The 26,926-nt window shown below is 37.6% G+C and overlaps 1 long non-coding RNA gene and 1 pseudogene across 15 annotated transcripts in view; one reads left to right on the top strand and one right to left on the bottom strand.

Annotated features, from left to right (window-relative positions):
• LOC144580716 (uncharacterized) overlaps positions 1–2,681 on the bottom strand; it is a 611,731-nt gene extending 609,050 nt beyond the window's left edge. For 11 of the 14 annotated variants that reach the window (XR_013530719.1, XR_013530726.1, XR_013530720.1 and 8 more), the window contains exon 1: positions 1,838–2,681. This is a non-coding gene — a long non-coding RNA (uncharacterized LOC144580716). Of the gene's footprint in view, positions 1–1,427 lie in introns of all 14 variants that reach the window. The other 3 variants (XR_013530727.1, XR_013530722.1, XR_013530725.1) reach the window with 2 other exon arrangements.
• LOC100409079 (uncharacterized) lies at positions 1,729–22,332 on the top strand (annotated as a pseudogene). Its single transcript, XR_013530715.1, has 5 exons — positions 1,729–2,974; positions 5,514–5,720; positions 13,372–13,427; positions 15,221–15,282; positions 17,662–22,332. The product of XR_013530715.1 is annotated as an uncharacterized LOC100409079 (transcript).
• The last annotated feature ends 4,594 nt before the right edge of the window (positions 22,333–26,926 follow it).

The following is a 26,926-nucleotide window of genomic DNA, read 5'->3' as shown; positions in this document are numbered from 1 at the left end:
ATTTCAACTCCTGCCAATTAATGAATTAATCTGAACAGCTAAGAAGATTTGAGAGAAACACATGCTTTTGTAAGGTCTAAGTTCTCCACATAAAATTTAGTGCCATATAAAAGAGAGTCCTGTTATGTGTAAGCTCATCCCTGCTGCCCTCCCCAGCTCCCAATACAATAAATGAAATGTACATTTCTGTTGGCTCCTATTTGCTGGTGACATTTAGTTTTAATTCAAACTAGTCTTCATAAATTCTGGTACTCTGCACAACATCTTAAATGGCTTTATTCTTTATTCAAAATCATCCCTCTCACTCCCAGAATTGTAGTAAATAGATCTTCGAAAGGGGAAATAAAACTATTTCAACAACAGGCCTATTTCAGCAGTTTTTCAAAAGCTATTTTTTTCATTCCCTTGGTGAGAGTTTTCGTTTTATGCTTGGAAAGTTGTGTTATATATACATGTATTTTAGTCCAAATGGATGTGGCATTTTTGTTGTTGTTGTTATTGTTGATTTCAGCTTTTCTATTTTCCACTTCAGTATGTCTGCAAAAGCAAAACTTCCTATTTCTTTTATTCCTCCATTTGTGAGTCTCTGTTATTGAACCCATGTTCTCCTTTAAGGAAAGAATACTCAAGATACTCTGACTTATATTTTCCCCAATGGGAAAAAAAATTGAACTTATAGATCAGAATATTTAAAGCCACATAATAATCTCAAATAAGCTTTCATTTCTCTACACAGCTTTTTAGGAGTGACTTATATGCATATAAACCTTTTCTAACTTTTTCTTCTCATATACTGTAAATATCAACCCAGAGTCCTCAGAATTATAATCTAGCTAGAGACAATTCCATGCTATTTCTACAATGCCATGAGGGATTACTATGAGTGGAGGTGAAGGGAATATTTCAAGAGCATGGTTCTTTATCTCCAGTAATCAACAGCTTCAGTACCACCAATCTCTCCAGCCCAAAGCCCCACAGTAACTCTAAGCATTCAGAGTATTAAAACTTAGGGTTTAAATTAATCCTAAGGAAATAGAACTGTACACAAAATGTGAATACATAAAGGTTTATCGCATTATTCTATTATACTAGCAAAAATATATACAAACATGTACCCATGTTGAAGGAAAATAAGACTGAAATGAATGAAATACAACCATTTAACACCATGATATATATCTCTGAATGGATAAATTATCAATTTTCCTTGTTTTCCTCTTTTTACTTAGTATTTCTAAGTTTGTGCAATCAGCTTGTATCACATTAAATATCAATTTTTAAATGTTTAAGAAAAAATTTTAACACAAAAGAGTCATCTGATCAAAACTATTTTCCTTTTAAAATGTGTCTGTTTTGCATTACATAAATTTTAAAAAAGGAAAAAAAAATGCTGTGTCTCATCAGATTAGAAAGAATAGGGTGTTAACCTGAGAGATTGATTAGTCTGAGAGATATTGAGAGTTCCCGTATCACGTGGTGAAAAACACACTCCAAAAGGCCAACTACCAACAAGTTAGTTAATAAGAAAAAAAAAAAAAAAGAAGACGAAAAAGAGGGATAATGCTTCTCCAAGGCTGGAGAACTTATCTTTTTACAACCTTCACCCATTGCTTTGTTTTTCCTTTTTTCTTTGAAGTCTATGGATTATGTGTGATTTCTGACCGATTAAGGGTCAGCATGATCAACCATGGTTTTAAAGCCAAATCTTTCAACAGATGAGCATCAACTCAAAAGTTTTCTTTACAAGCATTAGAAAAATCTGGGTCCCAATTGATGCTCCCCACACGCCACCCATGCGCTAAGTCCGCGCAGCCAACCCGATCCACCCAGTCCTCACCACCTGCCTGCAGGCCATGGACACCATCAGTAAGATGCAGATGCTAAAGCTGGGCAAGAAGAACGCCATCCATCTCCCTGAGCAAACCAAAGCCAACAAGAAGCAAGCTGAGGACCACTGCAAGCAGCTGGAGGAGGAGCAGAGGAAGCTGAAGGGGACAGAAGATGAAGTAGAAGAATATTCTGAATCCATGAAGGAGGCCCAGGAGAAACTGCAGTGGGCCGAGCTGGCCAACGATGTTGAGGTGCATGTGGCCTCCCTAAACCATTGCTTTCAACAGGTAGAGGAGGAGCCAGCCGGGGCCCAGGAGCGCCTGGCCACAGCCCTGAGCAAGCTAGAAGAGACTGAGAAGGCAGCCAATGAAAAGCCAGAGAGGAATAAAGGTCATAAAAACCTGGCACTTAAGGACAAGAAGATGGGGGCGGAGGGGGGAGATTCAGCGAAAGGAGGCCACGTGCATCGCTGAGGATTCAGACCAGAGATACAAGGAGGTGGCCAGGAAGCTGCTGATCCTGGAGGCAGACCTGGAACACTCAGAAGAGAACTCTGAGGGGGCCAAGAACCGAGTCAGACAGCTGGAAGAGAAACTTCAAACCATGGACCAGACCCTCAAGTCTCTGATGGCCTCAAGAAGGAGTATTCCACAAAAGAAAATAAATACGAAGAAATAAATCTGCTGGAGAAGTTGAAGGAAGCTGAGACCAGAGCAGAGTTTGTCAAAAAGTCTATGGCGAAGTTGGAGAAGACCACCGATGACCTGGAAGAGATGTTGGCCAGTGCCAAGGAGGAGAACGTGGAGATACAGCAGACCTTGCACCAGACCGTTGGGAACCCAACAACCTATGAGGGCCGGCCCCGCCCCCAGCCAAGCTGTAATCACCGCCCCAACGGAATAAAACTGACGTTACCAGCAAAAAAAAAAAAAAAAAAAAAAAACAACAACACAAAAACCTTCACGGCATGCTTTCTTTTCCCTTATTTTTACTTATTCTTTACTAAAAATATGGCTCAGTTCTACTAACACATTAACTGTGTTCAGTTTTGTTTCTTTTCTATCCTATCTACAGATATGTCTATGTGAGTTAGTTGTAAAGATGTTAAAAGATTTTTCCATTCTACTGTCTATTAATTTTATAGGTGAGACTCTTATTTAAAACAATTGTATGTTTTAATTCAAAGAAAAAAAAGTAATTCTGTGAGGTTTTGACTAGAGTTATCTTTCCACCAATGTATAAACCCTAAAAGCAAATACAGCTATAAAAATTAATTACACCAAATTGCTTGAGCAAGGTAAACAGCAAACCCAGGGCCAAGTGTTAAAACTTGAGAGAGTCAATTACCAAGCTATCTAGTAAAAGCCTCCAAAAAATCGATAATCCTCCAGCCTGACTTTTATGATGACATTAGAAATAGCATTTAACTTTTTTATATAAAGAACAATCTCATGGAAAGCTGGTCTATGCTAATCTTTTAAACCTACTACCAACATTTTATGCATCATAATCCTAGCTAAACAAGAATACATACATATATATATATATATTTAGGTTCTCTCAATCACAGCACTTTCTAAAAGGGTCCCTGCCAGGCAGTAACACTATTCATTTACTAAATATTGCCTGGGGACCCAGCCATGCATGACTCATTAACACAGATGGAAGTTTCATGTTATATCCCAGGTCCGTGGAACAAATGGAGTGACCCCATTATTGCTTCTCCTTTCATTATCTATTTAACGTGGATTGTAAAGAAAATTTGATCTTCTATGCTTTTACTCCACTGCCAAATGCCATTAGATTCATACTTTTAGAGTTTGTTTCTCCTTTGTACCCAGGTATCGTTTATGCTCATGAGGATACAGGTAGAGAAAAATCCACACCTTAAGCAATTATCCTAAAAACAGTTCTTGATTAGCCTCTTGTTATTTCTTAACAGTTTTTTGGTGAAATTGCAAGTAAAAAGAAAAACTGGTGCTCAGAAAAGTTGTTATGTAGCCTATAAATGTGTACCCTGATAACACCAAACATTGCATATTCTCACACAAGAGGGGACAATTATTTTACAACAGAGTAGTCCACCAATTTTATTTTTCTAGTATTGCTATTACTCATTCAAATAATAAAGTCAACCTAAGGCTATGTAAACAATTAAATAAGAGACACTTGTTTCTAAACCTCTAACAACATGATGAAATAAATTACAGCCTATCCAACTAAGAGATTATACCAAAGCCGTTGACTATGATGACATAGGTCTCTATTTATTGTCCAGGAAAGATATTTAGGACATACGACCAATTAAAAAATAAACAACAGGTCAATATGGTATGTAATCCAATTTTGTTCCTCTATGTGTGTGTTAGAATGCAGCACCAAAGAACAAAGAATATACACCAAAGCTTGTCAGTGGTTAGCTGTAGGTGGAAAGACTGCAAGTGACTCATTACCTTCTTTTCACCTGTTAATGTTTTTTGTAACCACAAAAGTAAGTGCGGCTAAAAAGCTTGGGGGAAATATAAAGAGAGAGGGAGAATGAAAACTTCAGAGACAGATAAACCAGCTTGTCCTTCACTTTGATATTAGACACATAGATGCTACTTTACATAAATGATAAATTCATTGATTTGGGTTAAGACTCAAGAATTTAACAATCAATTTGCAACTACCAGGATACAGACAGTTAAACCTCAGAAAACCAGAGTGTCTTGCCATTCTTTGTCCTGTGGTGCTGACTAGTTCAATTTCCTTACTCACATGTCCTCCATTAATTGCCTTTTCAATGGATTACTAATAAGTTTTTGATGTTAAGCAAACATCAATGCTCCTATTAAAGTGAGACCAAACACTGTGACTATTTGTTTAATAACACAGTCTGAATGAAGGACGAAGTTCAATTAGCACTGGAGCTGATACAGGCTTCATTAGGAAGGAGAGGCAATTAACAAGTGGAAGGCTGCAGGAGGCACTGATGTGCACATCATGCAGCAAGCGGAAAAGGACAAGCAGCACAGAGCTTCTTTGAAAAAACTGTAACCTGAAGACTTCAGACAGAAAGAAGGATCATTAGCACAAAATTAAGCACCCTAATAGGGTGATCCTTATTCAGCTAACTCCAGAAGAAATATGAGGCCAAATCACATAATCTAACTAAACTGCAGGGTGTCATGACAATTGGAAGGAACAGGAATTATCTAGCAGATAGAACTTCACTTAGCAGAAAATTTGATTCATAGACACTGTTCCATGGACGCTACTGAGCACTCTTTTGAGAGTCAGAGGACCCACCTGTACCATTAACTAGCTGTGCGACCTTGAATGAGTCACCCAACCTCTATAGTAGGCTGTTTCCCTTTTTGTAGAAAATTAGGAAAATAAACAAATGAGCTCTCCTAGTTCAAAATTCCATAATTTTTTATTCTAATTACATTCTTATCCTAGTTATCCAGGAGATAATGGAAATCACAAATTGCTTTGTCATTAACAATTATCATGATTTTCTCAAGTGGAATGTGGTAAGGATGAACAAAAATGTCATAATATTTTAAAGATACATATGGGCAAAAATTTTATGACCAAAACCCCAGGATTTCTCTGATTTATTCTAATTTCAATATACATCCTCAATATTTTAAATCAATATGATGAGACAGATTTTTTTTTTAATCTTTTCTTTACAGTGTTGAGTGTTTACAACATGGTGCCAGATATTTGGAAAGAAATAAGTGTGACTGAAGTATGAAGAGGGGACTCTTTCTTTCACCTAATAAATGGTTTAGTGACGACTCAGTCACACCCCAAGGTCACTCTTGAAATCACAGCCTTATGAAGTGGCCCACGAGAATCAGACCAGCTGCTAGTGTCTCCTTCTCTTCCAAAGCTCCCAGGTGAGAGAGAAAGCCGGCCAGCCTTCCACAGTAGAAACAGCAGACAGGAACACAGAAGCATTCTGAAGAAGGGCACGAGAATACTAAAATAAAATAGGCAAGGATATAAGATGGAAGACTGGAATCACAAAGGATTTCAAAAGGAAAAATAAGCAATTTCACTTCTAGAAATTTATTCTCCAGAAATCTTTATCCAATTGGGTAAAGATATGTTCATTCACTCAACACTTATTCAACAAATAAGATATGATAGCATTTGAACAGAGACCTAAAAAAGAAATTAAGAAGGCAGTTAAGCAAATATGGGGGAAGGGTGGCTCAAAGGATTGTAGGGAGTGGGAACAGCAAATGCAAAGATCTTAAGGAGAAATTATGCTTATTATATTTAAGGAATAGCAGAGATTTTAATGTGGCTAGTGTAATGTGAATATAGGGGAGAACGATAGAGGTCAAGGTTGGAAAAGTAGTAGGATGCTGGCTCAGGGAGGGCCTTAAAGACCATGACATGCGCTTTGACTGTTAGTGACTTAGATGGAGAGTCTTTGAGCATAGCGATTTTTATCTAATTGAGTTTTAAGAGATCACTCTTGGCTGCTATTTGAAAGTAGAAAAACAAGATCCAAGGTAATGACAATAGTTCAGATAAGAGGTAATGGATTGGATGATAGTGAAGAGAGGTGATGAGAAATGGCCAAAATGACCAATGTCTGCATATATTTAAAAATAGAATCAGTGGGATATGCTGATGGATTGTATATGGATGTTAGAGAAAGAGAGGCAGCAAGAGCAGTATCAAGATTAAGCCTGAACTGGAGAGAAATGAAATTGACATTTACAGAGATGATAAAGTCTAGGATATTCATTTCCATATAGTTTCCTATATTCCCATGAATATAATCTAAATGGCCATGAAAAGTGGAATGACTAAAGAAATGATGCTTCATCTATACTATGAAACCAATAAATCAAGGCAGAATCACACATCCTTTCATGGAAAGACATGCGTAACATATAAATGAATCAGTCATGAGTTACAGAAAAATGTTTACTGTGATGTTATTAATATATATTTCATATCTAAATCTATATAACTAGAAATAATATAAAACAAACTTATTTTTTAATTAAGACAGGATCTCCCTGTGTTGCCCAGGCTGGTTTCAAACTCCTGAGCTCAAGTGATCTTTCTGAGCCTCCTGAGTAGCTGGGACTGTAGATGCAAACCACCGCCCCTGGCTAAAAACAAACTTTTAATAATAGTCATCTCTGGGTAAATTGGTAGGTGGAGGAGAGACTTTCATTCTCAACTTGTATTTTACCATTGTTTGAGGTTTTTAAAATTCAGCAATTTTATTATTGCTTTTTAACATTTAGCCTGTGCTATTTTTGTAATTAAAAAGTTGTCTTCTTGTTAAATAAACATAAACAAGACTGCCTAGCCAGTGGAGAGGTGTAGAATTGTAGCTAAGGCCTGAGATTTTGAAGTCAGACTCTAAATTCAAATACTGGCTCTACTGTTTATTGGCTATGTGATCCAGAGAAAATTGCTTTACTTCTTCGTGCCTCAGTTATTCTTCTTTCATATGGGATAACAGTAGTGCCTATCTGAAAATGTAGTTGTGAGGATGAAATAGGATGATCATAAGATTCTTTAAGCAGTGACTGGCACATAGAATACACTAAGCAGAAATGTTATCAATAATACTCTACCATGAAATAAACCAACATAAATTAGAGTGATTTATTTTCATAGATGAAAAAATATGCATGTATGGTTAGAGGACGTGTGCAAAGTTGGTGGGTTGAGATAGGAGAAAAAAATGATAATCCAGGAAGCATAATTTGATAGCTTAAGAGAGCAACATAAAGATATAATGTTGAATTTAAAAAAAAAAAAAAAAAGGAGTCTTCATGGGGACAAAATGTATGCATATGTCAGTTCAAAATATCAAACTGATTACTTTTTAAAGAGACCTGATCTTTTTTGTAATGTTACTGCTATGATTGCGGCTAATCTTTTAGTACTCTTTACCATATATGCCAGAACAGACGGTGACCCAGAATATGAGTCCTCCATTATCTCAATAAAAAGATCCCCAAAATGTTTTTTAGCTAATTTCAGTATATTAACTTTGACTTAGAGACAAAAAGTTAAATATTTTCCTCTAAGATTTATTTTTTATACATTTCTATATGTGAGTGTATTTAAAATCACGTATTGTATGAAGCACATTAATTTAGACGTAGTTCAGACATATTATTTTTACTACTCTCACAATACTTGGAACAATTTTCATGGAATTCTTCACATGCATCTTCATCATCATGTCATTATCATCTCTGAATCCACATTTTGAGATGTTGAACAGTCTTCTAGCACTCATATTCTTCTTCGAAGTTGTTTGAAATTGTGTGTGATGCAACTGGTAGCAATATTACCTCCTGCCTCAAGTACTTGTCAGCATTACATAGGGGCATTGACTCTTCATCCTATAGAAGTAGATACCTAAGGGCTGGGCGCGGTGGCTCACGCCTGTAATCCCAGCACTCTGGGAGGCCGAGGTGTGTGGATCACAAGGTCAAGAGATCGAGACCATCCTAGTCAACATGGTGAAACCCCGTCTCTACTAAAAATACAAAAAATTAGCTGGGCATGGTGGTGCGTGCCTGTAATCCCAGCTACTCAGGAGGCTGAGGCAGGAGAATTGCCTGAACCCAGGAGGCAGATGTTGCGGTGAGCCAAGATCACACCATTGCACTCCAGCCTGGGTAACAAGAGCGAAACTCCGTCTCAAAAAAAAAAAGAAGTAGATACCTAATCTCCACAACCCAAACACACAGAATTCTTCTTTTTAAAGACTCTTTAAAGATTTTGTTTACAGTGACATGCAATACTTGAAGTAATAAGGTGAAATCTCCAGGAATATTTACTAATTATTCCTTACTTTTGGGGGCTTCTTTCCTGAACCTATCATAGCAGATGATCTCTTTAGATATGGAAAACTCATATTCACTGAGGTCATTAGGGTTTATGTGGTTTAATGTGCTATTTTATCTTTTATGAGAGATTCCATAATAAATTTTTAGTAAAAGCCACCGCATCTTCTGGAGGATGATATTTTGGGGAAAAGAGAGCTCTTCTTATGTTGAGGCACCAATCAGGCAGTATGCTAAGCTTCTTATCACATAATGTCTTTTATAAACATCAAGATATTTCTTAAGGTAGTTAATACTATTGTTGCATTGTCCATATGTGAAAACTGAGGCAGCTAAGTAGCTCGCCCAGGATCACAGCGCTAAAGAGTGATGAAGTGAGGACTTGAAACTCCAAAGCCTTAGGCTCTCCGCCATGACTTTTTATAGTACTACTAGTAAAGCTATTGGCAAAGCATCCTATTTTGAAGAAAGGGTGAGAAAAAAAGAGAAGGGTCCAGAAAAAAGCATGTATCTTTTCATCATAAAAGACCAAGAATTCAACAAGAGAGGGAAATATGGTCAAAGCTGGAGGGTATTTTTAAATAAACATAATTATAAATCTTCATGGACCAAGGAAAGAGCAATCTTTCGGAGACAAAGAGGCACAACTATTTCAAGATGTGTTTCTATAGATGGCATTATAGAACCACGGAGAGTTAAGTTGAGTATGATTTTTCTAAAAATGCAACTTGTTAGGGCCTAGAAGTTTTACTTAAGAAAACATCAGTACTTAGCCTTTCTGGTTTCTTAAAACAAAAAGTAAAGTGTTGGCCAAGGGAAGTGTGATTTTTCCTATGACTAGAATTTCTACATAACAACAGTCTGACATCATTGGGTAGACGTCATGGTGGACAGTCAGCTGTATGTAAATAAAAGAAGGAGAGGAGCTAAAGTCAACAGTCACTTCAAGAAAATATGATTAAGCTCCCTTGTTTAATCAACTATGTTTTGTGGAACATGCTGGATTATTTAATGTATGTACCTTGAGAACAAAATATCTTTTGCAGCAACTTGGATGGAGCTGGAGGTCAGTATGCTAAGTGAAGTAACTCAAGAATGAAAAACCAAAAACCATGTCTTCTCACTTATAAGAGGGAGCTAAGTTATGTGTATGAAAAGACAGAGGGTGGTAAAATGGACTTTAGAGACTCGGAAGGGTGAAGGAAGGAGGAGGATAGGGGTAAAAAACTACACATTAGGTACAATGTACACTACTCGAATGAAGGGTGCACTAAAATCTCAGAATTCACCACTGTATAATTTATCCATGTAACAAAAAAAATACCACTGTACCCCAAAAGCTATTGAAATGAAATTTATATGAATACCATGAGTATTCAGTATGTGACTAGAACCTGGTTAAACATTTCACACTTATAAAAAATGGTCTCTTCTGGTCAGGAACAGTGGCTCATGCCTGTAATTCCAGCACTTTAGGAGGCCAAGGTGGGTAAATCACAAGGTCAGGAGTTCAAGACCAGCCCAGCCAACATGATGAAATGCTGTCTTTACTAAAAATACAAAAATTAGCTGGGTGTGGTGACAGGTGCCTGGAATCACCGCTACTTGGGAGGCTGAGGCAGGAGAATTGCTTGAGCCCAGGAGGCGGAGGTTGTAGTGAGCCGAGATCGGGCCATTGCACTCCAGCCAGAAAAAAAGTGGTTATGAAAATTAAGGCAAAGAAGAAAAGGAGGAGGGAATGAATTAAAGTAAATGGAGACTTTTTTTCTTGGCAACCCTTATTTGTTGAAGGTCAAAAAAAATGATTCATAAGGAAACCAAAGGAGAAAAATGTGTTTGTAAAGCTGACCTATCCTAAATTTCAGTGTGTCTAAATATTTTCAGCGATAGATCTCTGCAGTATTTCTTAAGTTGAAATTTTGAAAATGTTCATGTAATCCCTTACACAGAATCAGTAACACCCATACTAATTTAATTTCACCATTATCTTTTAGTGTAAGAACTCTATTCCCTTATACTTAATGATATGGAAGTACTTGTATGTCCCTTAAATTTTTTTATTATGGGTTAAAACTTTATCTCAAAAAATAAACTTTTCATTATACATATACTGTATCAGCCAATCTACAAAACTGCTGGTAGTCATACATCCATTTACTTTTTTTATTCATTCATTTGTTCATACAACCTATATATATTGAACAATTTCTGGGTCAGGAACTATCTTAGCTCCCACGGCTGTAACAATGAGCAAAAGAGATGCAGGCCTTGCCCCTCCTTGGGCTTGTAGTCCAGTGGAATTACACATCACTCAGTGAGGAGACATAAAGGACCATGCACCCAACACCTGGCACACCAGACTGCACGAGGCACTTTATTGCATCCTCATTTAACCCCACAGCAGCCAAGTGAAGTAGGACTCCTATTATTGCCCCAAATTTATAAGCAAGGACCACAAAACTCAAAGCTTAAATAATTTCTCTAATGTAACCATAAGGTCAGCTCTAACCAAAACAATTGAGATAACTGTGATGAACCTGATCCAAGATACTGCCTTACTCTCCTCTTACCACACACTGTCCCTGATTGGCTTTGATCTCTTCTCCTTAAATTCCACTGCATGAAGGATTATCCATTCATCCAAATTGGTGTTCATTAAAATTTTAATCCAATGAGGAATATTTCCCTAAAGTTCAGTCATTCTCAAATGAGAGCAGCATTAGAACAGTCTGGATGGTTTTATTACAACACAGCTTGCTGCGCTCCACACCAACATCTTATCCAGTAGGTCTGGGGTGGGGTCTCAGAATGTACATTTCTAAAAAGTTCCCCAGGGATTCTGACACTACTAGATCAGGAACCATATCTTGAGAATCACTGCTCTAAACTATTCAAAATAAAAGAGTAAGTTGAGCTTCTAACCCATCTAATATCAAAAGTTCAAAGTCAACAACAAAAATCTATAAAACTCTTCTTGTAACCCAATTAAAAAATGGGCACTGGGATAGCCAGAGCACATGAGAGAAGTTTGTTGCTTTAACCATTTCATGGGTAAAACATACGAGATTCAAAAAGTTATGCAGTTCTTGGTTATAGAACCAGCTGAGCACGATGACTCATGCCTATAATTCCAGCACTTTGGAAGGCCAAGGCAGGGTTCACTAGAGACCAGTTTGAGACCAGCCTGGCCAACATGGTGAAACCCTGTCTCTACTAAAAATACAAAAAAAAAAAAAAAAATTAGCCAGGCGTGGTGGCAGGCACCTGTAATCCTAGCTACTCCAGAGGCTGAGGCAGGAGAATGGCTTGAACCCTTGAACCTGGGAGGTGGAGGTTGCAGTGAGCTGAGATCACGCCCCTGCACTCCAGGCTGGGCAACAGAATGAGCCTTTGTCTCAAAAAAAAAAAAAAAACCAGTGACAAAGCTGAGGCCTTGAGTCACAGGCTGTGTGATTATAGACCAAATATACTCCTAACTCCTATGCCAGAACTTCCCATGTAGAGAGCAGTGAATAAACTACACATGTCAGATAGCGCTCCCTTTAGTGCCCATGATGAGGCACTAAAGGGAGACTTTAGAGTGGTAGACTTGGGATGATCTGGACCCCACGAAAAGCCTCTTTCAGACTAAGTCCAATTAAATCTCTTGGGCTTCTCTTCTGCTCTCCTCCAGGTCTACAGTTTGCAATATTTAGGTTTGATCTAGAATAGGGCGCCCAGGAATCTGCATTTCACCTATGTACATTGAATTCTGAGAAGAATTAGTGATACTGCCGCAGGGAAATATTAGCCATGTTCAAAACAATCCTCGCTATTGCTCCTCCTTAAAATCTTCTCACTAGGCACTAAGTGTCTGGGTCAACATCAAAGCCTGAGAGAGAGTAACTTGCCCTCCATCGCTCAATTTTCCAAATGATCAATAAGCTCTGCAAATCAGACTGGTATTGGGTTAGTGGATCTTTAATCTCCTAGATGATCTGAACTAGAAAGATGGCCCAGGCGCAAGCCAATACTGAATTAATTTCCCTCAAAATCTGCCTTTCATAAATCCAGCCATCCCTGATTTTCAATAAATGCAACCTAGCTTCCTCCAGAGTATCAACCTCCGCTAAAACAGTTCTATTACTCACTGAATCTGAATCTGCTCAGACTTAAGTCTATACACAAAGGTGGACAGAACAAGGGAAAGAGAAGATTGAACAGTACGTGTTAGAGATTAAGAAAATTTTTCTACTCATCTCAGGTATTCATTGACCAGACACCTGCCACACATGCTTGTGCTGTGCTAGAACCTGAAATCCCAAAGGAACGCAAAATCATGGCCTCCACCCTCATGGAGCTTACAGTCCAGCCGGAATCTACTAATCAGCAAAGGAGGGAGAATGACCTCTGCCTTGTTTATGTACATATGGATACAGAAAACAACTTTTAAAAAGTTGGAAAAAATGACATTAAAGGAATAATATCGATGGATTTAGCATCTCCTCTTTAGAAAGGAAGTGCTGTGTACTTTGCCTCAACAGCATACTAAATCAAATGCCCAACGTGTCCTGTCTAGATGAGATTCAGTACAGCAAATTGATCAAATCACATCCTGTTTTGACGAAAAAATCTCTTCCCTACAGAAAACAAACAAACAAAAAACTATGATATCTAAGTCCCCGCATTGCTCACCCCCTCCTTTTGGTAATGCTGTTTTTCCTGATTCTTTTAGAAAGACAGCTGCCCCTTGGAAGATTTATTTCTTAAGCCAGGAGTTCTCAGACTTAGGTAAGTGTTAAGAATTTCTTAGAGCACTTTTAAAAGGGCAGATTCCTGAGTCTTTCCCTTAAAATTCTGAGTCAGTTGTCTAGAATAAGATTTAGAAAATTTCATTTTTAACAAGCACTTTTTGTGTTCTATTCTTCTGATGCCAGACATCAAGCTTCACATACCGTGTTTCACTGGTTATTCAAAATAGGAAAATTAAATAATTTCCCTAAACTTACACAGCAAGAAAATGGCAGAGTCAGGGTCCTACCAGAGCTTGCTGACCCCCAAACCCAAGGACAGCCCACAGTTGGTAAGTGGAATGCCAGAGGCAATTGAACTCAAAACTAATATGATTTAAGGGAAAATAAAAAAGAAGGTTTAGATTCAGAGAAGGAAAAGGTGAGCAACAAAATTAGAAGGGGCTCAGAAACAGATTTTAGCAGCACCTCAATTTTGCCTAGGGCCAATTCCACTCACAATAGGGCCAGCAGAAGTGTATCAGCGTAAATAAGGTAAAGCAATTTCTATCAATGTGTCAGAAAAAAACTTAGTTAATTGCAAAGACATTTCTTAACGGCAGCCTCCTCTTGCCTTTCCAAATTAATGAGTCAGAAAAGCACCGCTCTCACTAGCATCTTTAAAAGTGGGCAAACCCCCTCCTGGGCTCCCATTAAAACAGAACACAAGGACCTTCAGCTAAATACTGAAATGTCCTCCATTTTAGAAAGTCATCTTGATGCTGGGGGGAAAAAAACATACAAATGTCTTCCTCGAATCCCTTTTGTTCCCAGAAGAAAAAGGGAGGTAGAGAACAAGATGAAGACGTGTCATCCTGGGTGATGTGTTTTGCAACCTTGGGGTACTTAACTCATTTGATGGATGGTTTTTTCTGTGAAGAAAAATGTCATTTTTATTAATGAATAAAAAGTTATGCAAGTAAAGAGGGTGAGCGTAGAAAAAACCTAAAGTATCACATGCAGGGAAGCATATTCAACAATAACATTTTCAAGTTCTTGCTGATTGTTTTTAACTCTGGGGTGTGTGTGTGTGTGTGTGTCATATACTGGAGAGGAACGAATATTGAAATAATTTTATTTTTATAACATCCAAGCTTTGAATAGACTAGGTCTGGTGTGCTCCGGCTACCCCTAAATTAAACTCCAAATTAAAGGCCAGAGTGGCTACCTGGAGGTTTGCATTCTGCAGAGCCTTGCCTTTTAAATGAACCAACAAGGGCCCACCTGTGTTTGTTACATGTCCCTTGGATAATTAATGCTGGTAATAACACCTAAGTGTTAGCATACAAAGCACCTGGAATGCGACTTGCTATACACATTCTAATCACATCAGCCACCGAACTCTCCAAATGACCTTCTTCAAAACAATGACTGTCTTTGAAACCACAGAAGCCAACCTAGAAGGAAGCTTTATCCCAGGGTTTAGTTGTAGCTGAGCAGTTTCTAAAGCTAGAGTGGCACCAAGTGGTCAGAAATGGAAATAAGCTGCCGGTTTAAACGCGCATCCTCTGGCCAGGCTGCTGTGTATCGACCCAACTCTGCCCCCAGGCAGCCAGAGAATACAATCCATCTCCTGAGAGAAGGGCACCGACACTGCTGGGGAGAAAACAGTGTCCCAGACACCCCTTGCACCTTACAGGCGATTCTGAAATGCACATAAGTCCTAAATGTTTCTAAATTTTAAGAAGGCTCATATGTTAAATACGAGAAAGACAGAAAGAGAGAGGATGCAATAGGGATGAACCTCTTCTACATCATTGTTTATAATACTGACATCATATTTTCTATTTTCAGCAGTCTATCTGTGCCACTGTGTTCCACAAAAGATGGTGAGAAATACTGTCTCCATATTACAGGTTAGAAAGGAGGGCAGAGTGATAAGGATGACAGGGTGATGCCATCAGCAAACAGAATGTGGGCTCTGGCTTTGCATAGTCTCTTGTTTAACTGATAAACCAATATCTCCTGTTGTCTGTTACCTTTTCATGTCCCCAACCGTTTTGTTTCTGTCTCACACAGACTCTCCCTAGACCGGTGTCACTACTACATATTCTGATTTTTTTTTATAGTTTTCTTGCTTTTTTCTTCCTGTTTTTCCCCCTAATGGCTTAAACTCAAATAACTTGGGTGGCTTCAAAGACCAGGTTCAGAAAGGGTTTCTCCCTCCTGTGGTTTCATATGATTATAGACATACCATTTTCCCACAATGCTGCACCACCGTTAATCACTTCAAATACAGAGAAAGCCAGGCAAGCTTCTCTGTGAACAGAGAGTTCAGGGTCCCATTTCAATTTGTGATTATATCAATAATCTCAAGACTGTCTTGTGTGAACTAACCCATTATTTCTAGAGAAATTAGACGGAAACAGCTAAAATCATATAGGCATACCCTTGCTGACACAGGGAACATATGTTTATATGATATAAAATTCCAGATGACATTTGTCAGCTGCTTTGTCCTGCATTTCTAAATGGCAAAAAGACAATTTTGTCTTCCCTGTCAGGACATTCATGTAGAGAATTGTGAGAAACTCTATCATTAAAAGCACGAATTATCTATGGATCTTTCCCACACACAGCAGAGGCCAGTATGAATTTAAACTGCTTATAGATCAGAAGACAAACAGCAACAAATTAATTCTGATGTACTTTTTAAAATACTGTAGTGTAATCTTCATGCTGCAGCCCCTATACCTTGAGACCACTGGCAAATCTTGTAGCAATTTCACAGATAATCTTATGGCAGATTGGAAAGATTAGAGGCAGCAAAATTTCTAAAGAATAATTTCATAGAAAAGAGAGCTTAACATAAATATTGTCATTTGTACTGATTACTTCGCATGAATACATCCTTAACCAAGGAATCTTCAACCATAGAATAAACATGACAATCTCCAAAGAGGACAAGAATTTTATTTTTCAAATGGGGATAATAAATAAGGAGGGATAACATATATTCCCATGGTCAAACAGTAGAGTCACAGGACTGCAGGAGGCAATATTGAGACACAATTTGCTTTTAAAGAAAACGTTTTCATTTGCTAAAAAAAAAATGTTTTAGTACCTGCTATATACCAGGTATTAATACAATTCTCCAGGCAGGAAACAAGACCTCTCTGCCCTCATGGAGGTTACATTCCAGCAGGAGAACTGTAGAAATTTTATTGTGTAAAAACAATATGCTAATATAATATTATGTGAGGTAAGGATAAATGTTATGAAGCAAAATAAAACAGTTAAAGAAGTACATTCTGATGAGAGGCTGTGGATAGGGTGGCTGGGAAAGACCTCTCCAAATAGTTCATGAATAAAAACTAAAAATGTAAACCTCCAGTGTCTAGGATACCATCACCCAAAAACTAGGAGCAATTTTTAACTTTTAAGTTCAGGGATACATGTACAGGTTTGTTACAGAGACAAACTTGTATCATGGGGGTTCGTGGTACAGATTATTTCATCACCCAAGCATTAAGCCTAGTATCCATTTATTATTTTTCCTGATCCTCTCCCACCTCTCACTCTACCCTTTGGCCCCAATGTGTGTTGTTTCCCTTTATGTGTCCATGTGTTCTCATCATTTAGCTCCCACTTATATGTAAAAATATGCACTATTTGGTTTTCTGTTCCTGTATTAGTTTGCTGAGGATAAACACCTCTAGCTCCATCCATGTCCCTGCAAAGGGCATTATCTCATTCTTTTTATGGCTGCATAGCATTCTATTATATATATATCACATTTTCTTTATCCAGTCTATCATTGATGGGCATTTAGACTGATTCCATATCTTTGCAATTGTGAATAGTACTGCAATGAATACATGCATGCATGCGTCTTTACAAAAGAAAGATTTATATTCCTTTGGGTATATACCTAGTAATGGATCGAATGGGTATTTGCTGGGTCGAATGATATTTCTGTCTTGAGGTCTTTGATGAATTGTCACACTGTCTTTCACAATAGTTGAACTAATTTACACTCCTACCAACAGTGTAAAAAGCATTATTTCTTTCCTTCCACAACATTGCCAGCTTCTGTTGTTTTTTGACTTTTTAATAATAGCCATTCAGACTGATATGGTATCACATTATGGTTTTGGTATGCATTTCTCTAATGATCAGTGATGTTGCGCTTTTCTTCATATAATTGTTGGCTGCATATAGTCTTCTCTCGAAAAGTGTCTGTTCCTGTGGGAACACTTTAAGTGATATAACATTTTGTTTTTTCTTATTTTCAGCTATTTATTTATTACTGTGGGTATATTACTCCTTTAATTACTCGATTTATGAAAAAAATTCTTTAAATACTCAGAATCATACCTTTCAAAGATCAATTCCCTTTTAGAAGCATCTTGGGCTTTGAAGAAAACAACTTTATTCATTCATTCAGCCAACCATCTATGAAGCAAACGGTTATAAAGTCTCTTGTTTCTGCGAGGTGCTAAGTGCCCTCTGTACTGGGAATACTGAGGTGAACAAGATAATGATATTCCTTAGAGCTTACTGCAAGAAAAAAGCCTTGAAAGTCCATTGGATTCATTCAACCATTCTACAAATACTTATTAAGCACCTATTAGGTATGGAAATACTGTGCTAGACACTGGGGATATCATAGTGTACAAAATAAAAAAAAATTCCTGCTCACTTAATCCCTCACTCTAGTGTTACAAGTGAGCATCAATTAAAAAAAAATACATGTATAGTAACTAATCTGAGGTTGTCTTTATAACATAGAAAAGCCAAGTGTCATAAAAATATGAAGGAAAGAATAATTAATTCCAACTTGGATAGTGAGATTAGAGACGAATTAAAGAATGGGTAGGATTTCAAGGTACCATCCAGGAAAGACACTTGAAAGGTTTGAGGGCAGTGGAAGTCCATTATTAAATGTCTTTTTTAGAATTTAACTCTAGTAGCAGCTAATAGGAAGTATCAAACGGAATAAAGAGTAGGACCACCCAACAGCTGTGGATGCCTTTGATTCAATTTGGGGAAGAAGGGGATTAATCAATCATCAGGGGTATCAAGTGCCTGTTCCTCCACTTTCTAGAATCTAGGTGCTTATCCTGTGCCTTCTGCTTTGGCAAGGGAAAAGAATGAGAGTCACTAGAAACAGGTCACCCTTGACATTTCACAGTGGTTGAAATTAACTGCCATGGGATAATAGCATCAAGACTTAAGCTTATAACAAATGTTACATTCAAATCAGTTATGCAAATACAGTTTTAAGAAGGCTAATATATGTAGATTTATGACTACTTCCTTAAAGGTAATGATTTTTTTAAAAACTGCACTAAATTCTGGGAGGAATTTATAATCTAAAATAAAAATAGAAGAAAAGGAAACAATGGACTTTGAAAGTTTTTTATAAACAGAGTAATGCAGTTTGTTCTACTAGAAATAATAATATAAACTCACTCACTTCTCTTCTCACATAGCACATTTTACTGAGCTTTCACATATATCATAAGGCAAAGGCAGTCGGCAATCTGGAGCACTGGCACATAGTGGATTTCATCTCATTTTGCATATATAAGGCCTCATGCTGTGGAATTAACAACTTTTAGATTGTTCTCGTGCAACCATTGAGCTATTGCATTTGGATATGATGTATATTTTTTAATTTAAATAAAATGCATTTAATATTAATTTTTTTCATTCATATTCAGTATGCCATCCAAACTATAAAATACACTGGTGATTTTTTTTAAAAGCCCTTCTGGAGCTTAAAAAATCTTATATAATTCTATGTGATGTTTCATTTATACTTAGTACAAATTTACCCCTCTGGAATTTCACAGCCTTCTCTAGTCCAATCAATAATTATTGATAGTTTATAATATAAAAAGGTATTCTGCAGATACCAAGCACTTTACACAGTGTGCTTTTTGAGATTCAATAAAGATACAGAATTAATTTATTAGATATGTGGTTACCAAATTAGCAAAGCATTGGTATACAACCAAAATGACAAATTTTATAAGAAGACACAATGTACTTCTTGTTAATAAACACATTAAGCATAATCAAAGTGAATGTGTTCAAGAGAGTCTTTCTCTGGTATTAAAACCCTGGGTGGCAACTCCCTGGAAATGCTTCAAGGACCGACTGCAGTGGAAAGAAGTTTTCAAAACAACTCCTCAATGACATGAAGAAAGCAACTTAAGAATTTATCAGGAATTGTTTTAAAGGTTCATAATTGATAGTTATGAAATTTTACATAATCTCATCTGGATTACGGGTGAGAAAACTAGCAGACAGATCTATGAACATAACCACGCTGTCCTGTGGGTCATTTGGCAGTTTTGTTTGCTTCAGATATGTTTCCTCTGAGAGAGGAAAGACAAATGATTTAACAGTTCTGTTGGGACCATCTCTAACATTTTTTCACCAGAGATATTTTTAAAAATCAGGTTTTCAATTTAGTAAAGAATAAGAAATAGTGCACACACTCATATGTATAACCACAGCTTCATTCTGAGTTTTATGTGAGTGCGAGTGAAAACATATATCAAAATGCAGAAAAGTAACAACCACTTACTTTTAAATGAATCCCACAAAAGATTTATAATTTTCTGATAGATCTTTTCCTGTCATCTTCAAAGACTGTCAGTAAAAATTTATTTTCATCATTTTTAAGCAAAAAATCCTTAATCATTATCAAAAGAATTTAAATTTGAGGTACCCATCTGTTGCATTTTTTAGAGGCTCCAAACACCCCTTGTAGAGAAACCTTGGTTTTGAACTTCAGTGATTAAACAGTAGTCTCCTTTGTACAATCCGCTTATACTGCTGTTAGACAGCAAGTATTTTAATGCCAACCTTCAGTCAAGAGCCTCTTGTCCTACAAGATAGTCATTATTCAAGAAAAAATATCATCTACATTTTAAAAATGAAAGGAGAGAATCTATGCTCACACAAGTGTTTTATGTTGTATTTTTTTATCTCCAATTCAGAGGCTTTGCAATCACCAGAATTGTGAACTTTTTTCCTCTCTGAAATAATAAAGAGACCACTTAATTATCATCTCATGGTCATTTGACTTGCTACATGCAGATTGCAAAATCCAATGACAACTCTAATGAAAAGCATTTCTTCATGGCCACAACACTTTTATACCTGAACTATAGCTTTCAGAAGATGATTATATGGTTGCTGCAAGAAGGTCACCACACAAGGCCAAAGTCACAATCCAAATGCCTGAATTTCTCCCAAGCACCTAACTAACACAGTGCAGAATGAATGGCTTCGAAGGATGGAGTGGTTTATAAAAGAGACCATTTTAAAACATCAATTAATTTTTTTAAAAGACTATTTTAGATAAACAAAACTGTACAATGAGGTTAAGATAATATATTGACTTTATACAATGTTAACCAGCTTGTAGTTTGAATTAAGAATAATAGTAAAAGGAGATGGAACTAATATTTTAAAGCAATTTTCACCAAAGTAAATGAAATAATGCTTAGATAGGAGAACCTAGGAAGAATACAGAATTCTGCTCATCAATTTGCTATAAACGACAGCATATGTTGTGTTTTATTTTGAATTCTCTGATAAATGAATGTTTATCCTGGGATCAATAGCTCTGGGTGAATGGCAGATTGCAGCAGCAATTGCTTTCTTACCAAGAGAATTATCTTAAATCAGATCTCCTTTGTTTGATGAAACCTCAATTGCAGGGGGAATATTTAAACATCTAAGGAGAAAATCCATAGATAAGCTAACACATGACTCCAAGATGCATTTAACAGAACTAATTGTCTCTATTATTCTTTTATTCCAGAAGCTACAGATAGAATGTACAAGTCAAAAAGCAAAATACTCTATCATTATTCCTTCCCTGATAAGAAAAAGTAGGCCACTCAAATAGTATATTTACTTCAAGGGATACGGAAGGGCTAGGGCAAATGAGACAATTATGTCTATGGTGAGTCCAGCTAAATAACTGGATTAAGAATTAAAACTCCTTCCCTGTACTGTTTTATTTTTCTGTGAGACTAAGCAAACCATGGAAGCTACCTCTACTGTATATTACCTGTGTAACTTAGCATACTCTGGGACCAAGAAGGCTCTCAATTCTGTAAGTGACCATATTTTCACAGCCCTGATGAAATTGATGGAAAAAGTAATCACAGCTAAGAGCCCTGTCCCTTAGGGAAGACATTCATATGTTTGAATCCTACATCTGCCCTGCTCACTAGAGGTATAATTTCAGGCAACGTATCAAATCTTTCTTTTATTTGTTTAGATATATTTGATTGTGTCTATTTGTGGTTTATAACATGGTATTATGGAATACTTATAGATAGTAAAATGGTGGCTGGGCGCAGTGGCTCATGCCTGTAATCCCATCACTTTGGGAGGCCAAGGCGGGCAGATCACAAGTTCAGGAGTTTGAGACCAGCCTGGCCAACATGGTGAAACCCTGTCTCAAGTAAAAGTACAAAAATTAGTTGAGTGTGTAATCCTAGCTGCTCACGAGGCTGAGGCAGGAGAATCGCTTGAACCCAGGAAGTAGAGGTTGCAATGAGCCAAAATCGCATCACTGCTCTGTAGCCTGGGTGACAGAGCGAGACTCTGTCTCAAAAAGTATATATGGCTACAGTGGTCAAGCAGATTAACATATCTACCATCTCCCTAGTTCCTTTTTGTATGTGTGACAACAGTGGCTGAAATCTACTTATTTAACAAAAATCCCTAGGATGATACGATTTCGAGCTTCAGTCCTCATTATTGTACATTAGATCTCTACATTTGTTCATCCTACGTGTCTGCTATTTTGTGTCCTTTGACCTCTGTCTCCTTTCTAAGGCCCTTTATCCTAATCAGTTGGCTAGGGAACTGTTTGTATATATATATATGAATTATCAAAAAGCAGGAGGGGAGATTGGGGAGGGATAACATTAGGAGAAATACCTAACGTAGGTGACGGGGGGGTGGAGGCAGCAAACCACCATGGCATGTGTATACCTATGTAACAATCCTGTAAGATGTATACCTACGTAACAATCCTGCACATGTACCCCAAAACTTAAAATAAAATAATAAAAATATAAAATAAATCATCAAAACGCTGTCTCACCATCATGTCCTTACATCCTGTACTTCTCAACTCACTTCTGCACAGTTTGTTTCCTCCCCACCCCACTGAAACATCCCTCCTTGAGTTAATTCTCATCACTCAGCCCAAGGGCTGTTTCCACGAAACCCACTATTCTAGTACAATTCCACTGCAGCATCTAAGATGACAGCCATTCTTCACTTCTTGAAACCTCTCCTTCCTCTGTAGACAGAGAGAAAGGCAGACACATGTACAGAAAAGTAGCTACCATGGTCTGATACACGGTAGCTGCCTGAGTTTCTTTTGGTTCTTAGAACCCGTTTCCAGCCTTCGTGACTTCTGGGGTCTGTGTCACTGTCATGAGTCCCTACTTTGAATTTCCCTTAGATTCACCTTAAAACATTAAAAAATCTATGCACATGAAAGGCAGAACCACCTTAAAATCAATTTTACATCTCACACTTCAATATCCAGCATTGGGTACCTTTCCTACTTTGATTTCGTAAACATTGGTTGCAGACAAGCATACAACACGTGCATTTACTGGGCAAGGAGAAGCAGTAAAAAGAAACGTGAAAGTTCATGTCTCAATATGATTCATTCACGGCCCTTCTCCAGTAAACTGGTATCCCTGGAGGTTTCTTCCAGGTCAGGTGTTAAAAAGGTTACCTTGAATTTAGAGGACGCTAACTTAGGACTGCCCCCAGCCTGTGATGTTCCTTCACCCCTTAAGGGACTTATTTAAAATAAATAGTCAAGGCTTTGTCTCTTTGCCACAGCCTTCCATATTATGAGTTGAGGTCAGGACAAATAGCTCATGTCCTCAACATATAGCTAAGGATGAAATGGCTCCTTCGAGGAATCACTAAATCACACAATCCTTTTGGCAAAGGACAAATGGAGTGGGCCATTTGCCATCAGCTCAAACAGGTATCAACAGGACTTGGAATCAAGCCTCTTATGCATCTGCCTTGCTTGAGGCCCTTCTCGCTGCCCCTTGAAGAGGTCACTTCATCTCTCCCGCAGCCTGGCAGCACCAGGTGGGGAGAGTCAGTGCTATATTACTGCGAATGCTCTATGAGAGTCAGTACTACGTTTGCTAAGACAAAGACTGACAAATTGCACTCCTTACATTAATTTTCAAGTACATTTTGAAAGCGCATGCCTCTGATGAAGTATTTTGAATAGTGTTGTGGATGTCAAGGAGACATTTAAAATATCTCACTCATAATTTTTGAAAATCTTCCTCATTCCAAGTTGTCACAGCTTGACAGCTTAGCTCTGTTTTGAGTATATTCTTTTACAATGTACTACAAACTGATTGAAGAGCTGACAAATCTGACTTAACCCAAACAAGAATCTTTAACTATATCTGATTAAAAAGAATGTTTAATGAAAATGCATATGCAGACATTCCTTCTAGCATCCTATTTTTTAGAAGTCAAATTACACAATTAAAATCTCTACTGAAAATACACCTCTATTCACCCCCCACTAGAAAAAAAATCACTATCTATTGAGACAAAATGCTAAAGTTATTAGCTATCACTGTGATTGAATATTCAGTTATCTTTTTTTGTCTACGAAAAATCTGGAATTTTATCTCTTGCATGTATCTTCCCAAAGAGTTTAATACATTGTCCAACTTATCCATTCTTTTGAATCTAATGATTGATTCTGGCTTCTAAAAACAACTTATAAGAAAGAGAGTAAAGCACTGAAATAAGGTTATTATAATTCTTCTCTAACCCAGGCTGGAAAAATAACCTTATGATTATTAAATAGAGAAAAGAAAAAGGAAGAAAAGAGATCCATAAATGGACAAAGAAGGCTAAGTTGTGTAATGCAAAAAGCAACCATGAGTTAAGGTTCTTAATGCAATGGGGATTCTACCCAAACATCCCTACCTTAAGCAAAGCAAGCCCATAAAATTCCACTGATACTAGCAACACAAAGGAGAGAAGCTTTTTTGAAGAAACAGTCGAAAGTTTACTCCCAAAGTGTTTTTTTGTTTTTGCTAAATATACAGTAGTACACTGCATCCTTTCTTACATTAGAATTATGTCACCAAGAAGGAGTAGAAAAATAATCAGCCAGAACATAAGGCAAAAGGTTCTGCTAGAGAGAAGGATGAAGGAGAGAACCTTTCTAGCATTGGGAAGAAATGAAGGAATAAAAGAAAAAAAAGATCAGGATGGAAGCTTTGTGGCAATCCACTACCTCCGGGCAAGAAAAAGGCACAGAGATAGTTTTATGGGAATCTGAGGCCATTTTGAGTGGGTACCCCATTTTCCTGAGTGTATCCAAGAGGCTGGGAACATTTCAGAGAAGCCCAAGTGTTCAGCATGGCATCACACCCCACTTGGCATGAAAGTGACAGAGCAACACCATGCTCTCTGGGCCTGGCAGATATTTCACCTGGGTACTTTATGAGGATTTCAAAACTTCCTTTCTCTCTGAGCTTGCCAGGGAACAGCTCCAATGACATGGACAAGACTTCCTCTGCTTGGTTCTCCAATGGCCCACTTTACACAGACTGTCAGTATTGGAAGCTCTTCACTTTCTCTTAAGTAGAACCTAAAATAGCTCAGGAACAAGTCTAACCTTAATATGGTCCACATTTGGTCCATGGAAAATGTGTATTTTCTGCTTGGCTATTAGGGGATATGTAGTTGCTTCCTAAATGCAGTTTTCTAGCAACTCTCTTCATCTTTACTCAGGTTTTTTTTAACTCTTTCTGACATAAGTGAAGCCCCACAATTCACAGTGGCACCAGCTGTAAGCTCTCCTAGAAGTTCCATGCAGGCCCCAACTCTTAACTAGGCCTAAAACTAGGAGTTGAGAATTTCCCACCCGAAGTGCTTGGAGGACTAGGGAGAAATTGGACTGCCCCTCTACAATGCAGGTAAGAAAGAATATGTCTAGAATACACGCGATCTCTCAGAGCATCTGTTAGTGTTACCACATCCTGAATTATGCCAATGGAAAACTGTAACAACTCAATCCAGGCAGGACTACTAATGGCCTAGACCCTTCAAGAATTAAAATTTAGAACACACAACCAGGTAAAGAAGTATGACCAGCTAAGATACTTGCTGAGGGCAAAGAGAATACAGAATGAGCCATGGAAGAAGGTAGTAATAAATACCTGCTACAGCCACATGACCAGTTACAGATAATTACAAATTACCTATAATTATCATAATGTCATGAATATGTTTTCCTTAATTTGTTATAAATATGTGCATGTGCATGTGTATCTCTTCCCTTTCTTATCTCCTTATCATGTAACAAAGACATATTGACTTTATGTCATAGAATGTAATTACTGCTAACTTTACATCATAGTATTCAAGTTATGGAATATTAAGAAGGGTAAACACCATTAAAGGACTTTGCATCATCTTATGGGGAAATGGTTAGTGTATTTTTGTTGTACATGGGCTAGTTGTACAAGGTTAGGTGGAAGTATGATCTTGTTGTTGTCCTTGGGGGCTACGTATGATTTAATAAGATGCATATGGATGTCAAGTAAACAAGGGGAGAGCTTATGCTGGTACTTGCCATGGTACCCACTTATTTGGTCAAACATTCTTCTGGATGTTTCTGTAAAGGTGTTTTTTTTGAATGAGAATAACATTTAAATCAGTGGACCTTATGTAAAGCAGATTGCCCTTCATGAGGCAGATGGGCCCCATCCAGTTAGCTGAAGGCCTAAAGAGAACAAATGTCTGACCTCCCCCAAGAGGAAATTCTCCAGAAGACTGACTTGAGCCTCATCTGCAACACTGGCTCTTCCTGGTTTTCCAGGAATTGGTTTTGGAATGAACTACAACTCTTTCCTTGGTCTCCAGCTTGCTGGCTTCCCCCACCAGATTTTGTACTCACTTCACTATCCATAGTCACATGAGCCAATTTTTAAAAATAAATATCTTTATACACCCATAGATCCTATTGGTCCTGTTTCTCTGGAGAACCCTGGTTCACAGATTTAGCATAACATTATCTAAAGAAAATCTCCCCCCAAAAATCTTCTCCTTTCGGTATTCTGACCACACTGATTTGATTGAAGGGTTCTTCTCCCCCAGATAAACTCCATTTAATCTTGGTTAAAGTGCATCAGTTACACATTTTTACTTTTGAAAACTTTTACTACAACATTCTGTGATAGGCGCTAAAAGGAGCAGGATAAGACCAGGGCTTAGGACAAGGAGACCTCAGAGAGTAAGGACCTCACAACCAGAGACAAGAACAGGGTCTGCAGTGATCTGCAGCAGCAATTCACATGCCGTCGGAATCAGCCAGAACAAAACATCCTTGAAAGCGAGTGTCAACTCTGAACTGACTTTATTTGTATCTACAAGAGAGAATTTTAAACTAGAATTTAAACATGACTAGAAAGTTTTACTCGTTTTTCCTTTCACTAGAAGAAATAGGTA

The sequence above is a fragment of the Callithrix jacchus genome, chromosome 2, assembly GCF_049354715.1.
Source record: "Callithrix jacchus isolate 240 chromosome 2, calJac240_pri, whole genome shotgun sequence".
Lineage (NCBI taxonomy): Eukaryota > Metazoa > Chordata > Mammalia > Primates > Cebidae > Callithrix > Callithrix jacchus.
Note: the sequence above shows the minus strand (reverse complement) of the source record. Positions and strands in the feature narration are given on the sequence as shown.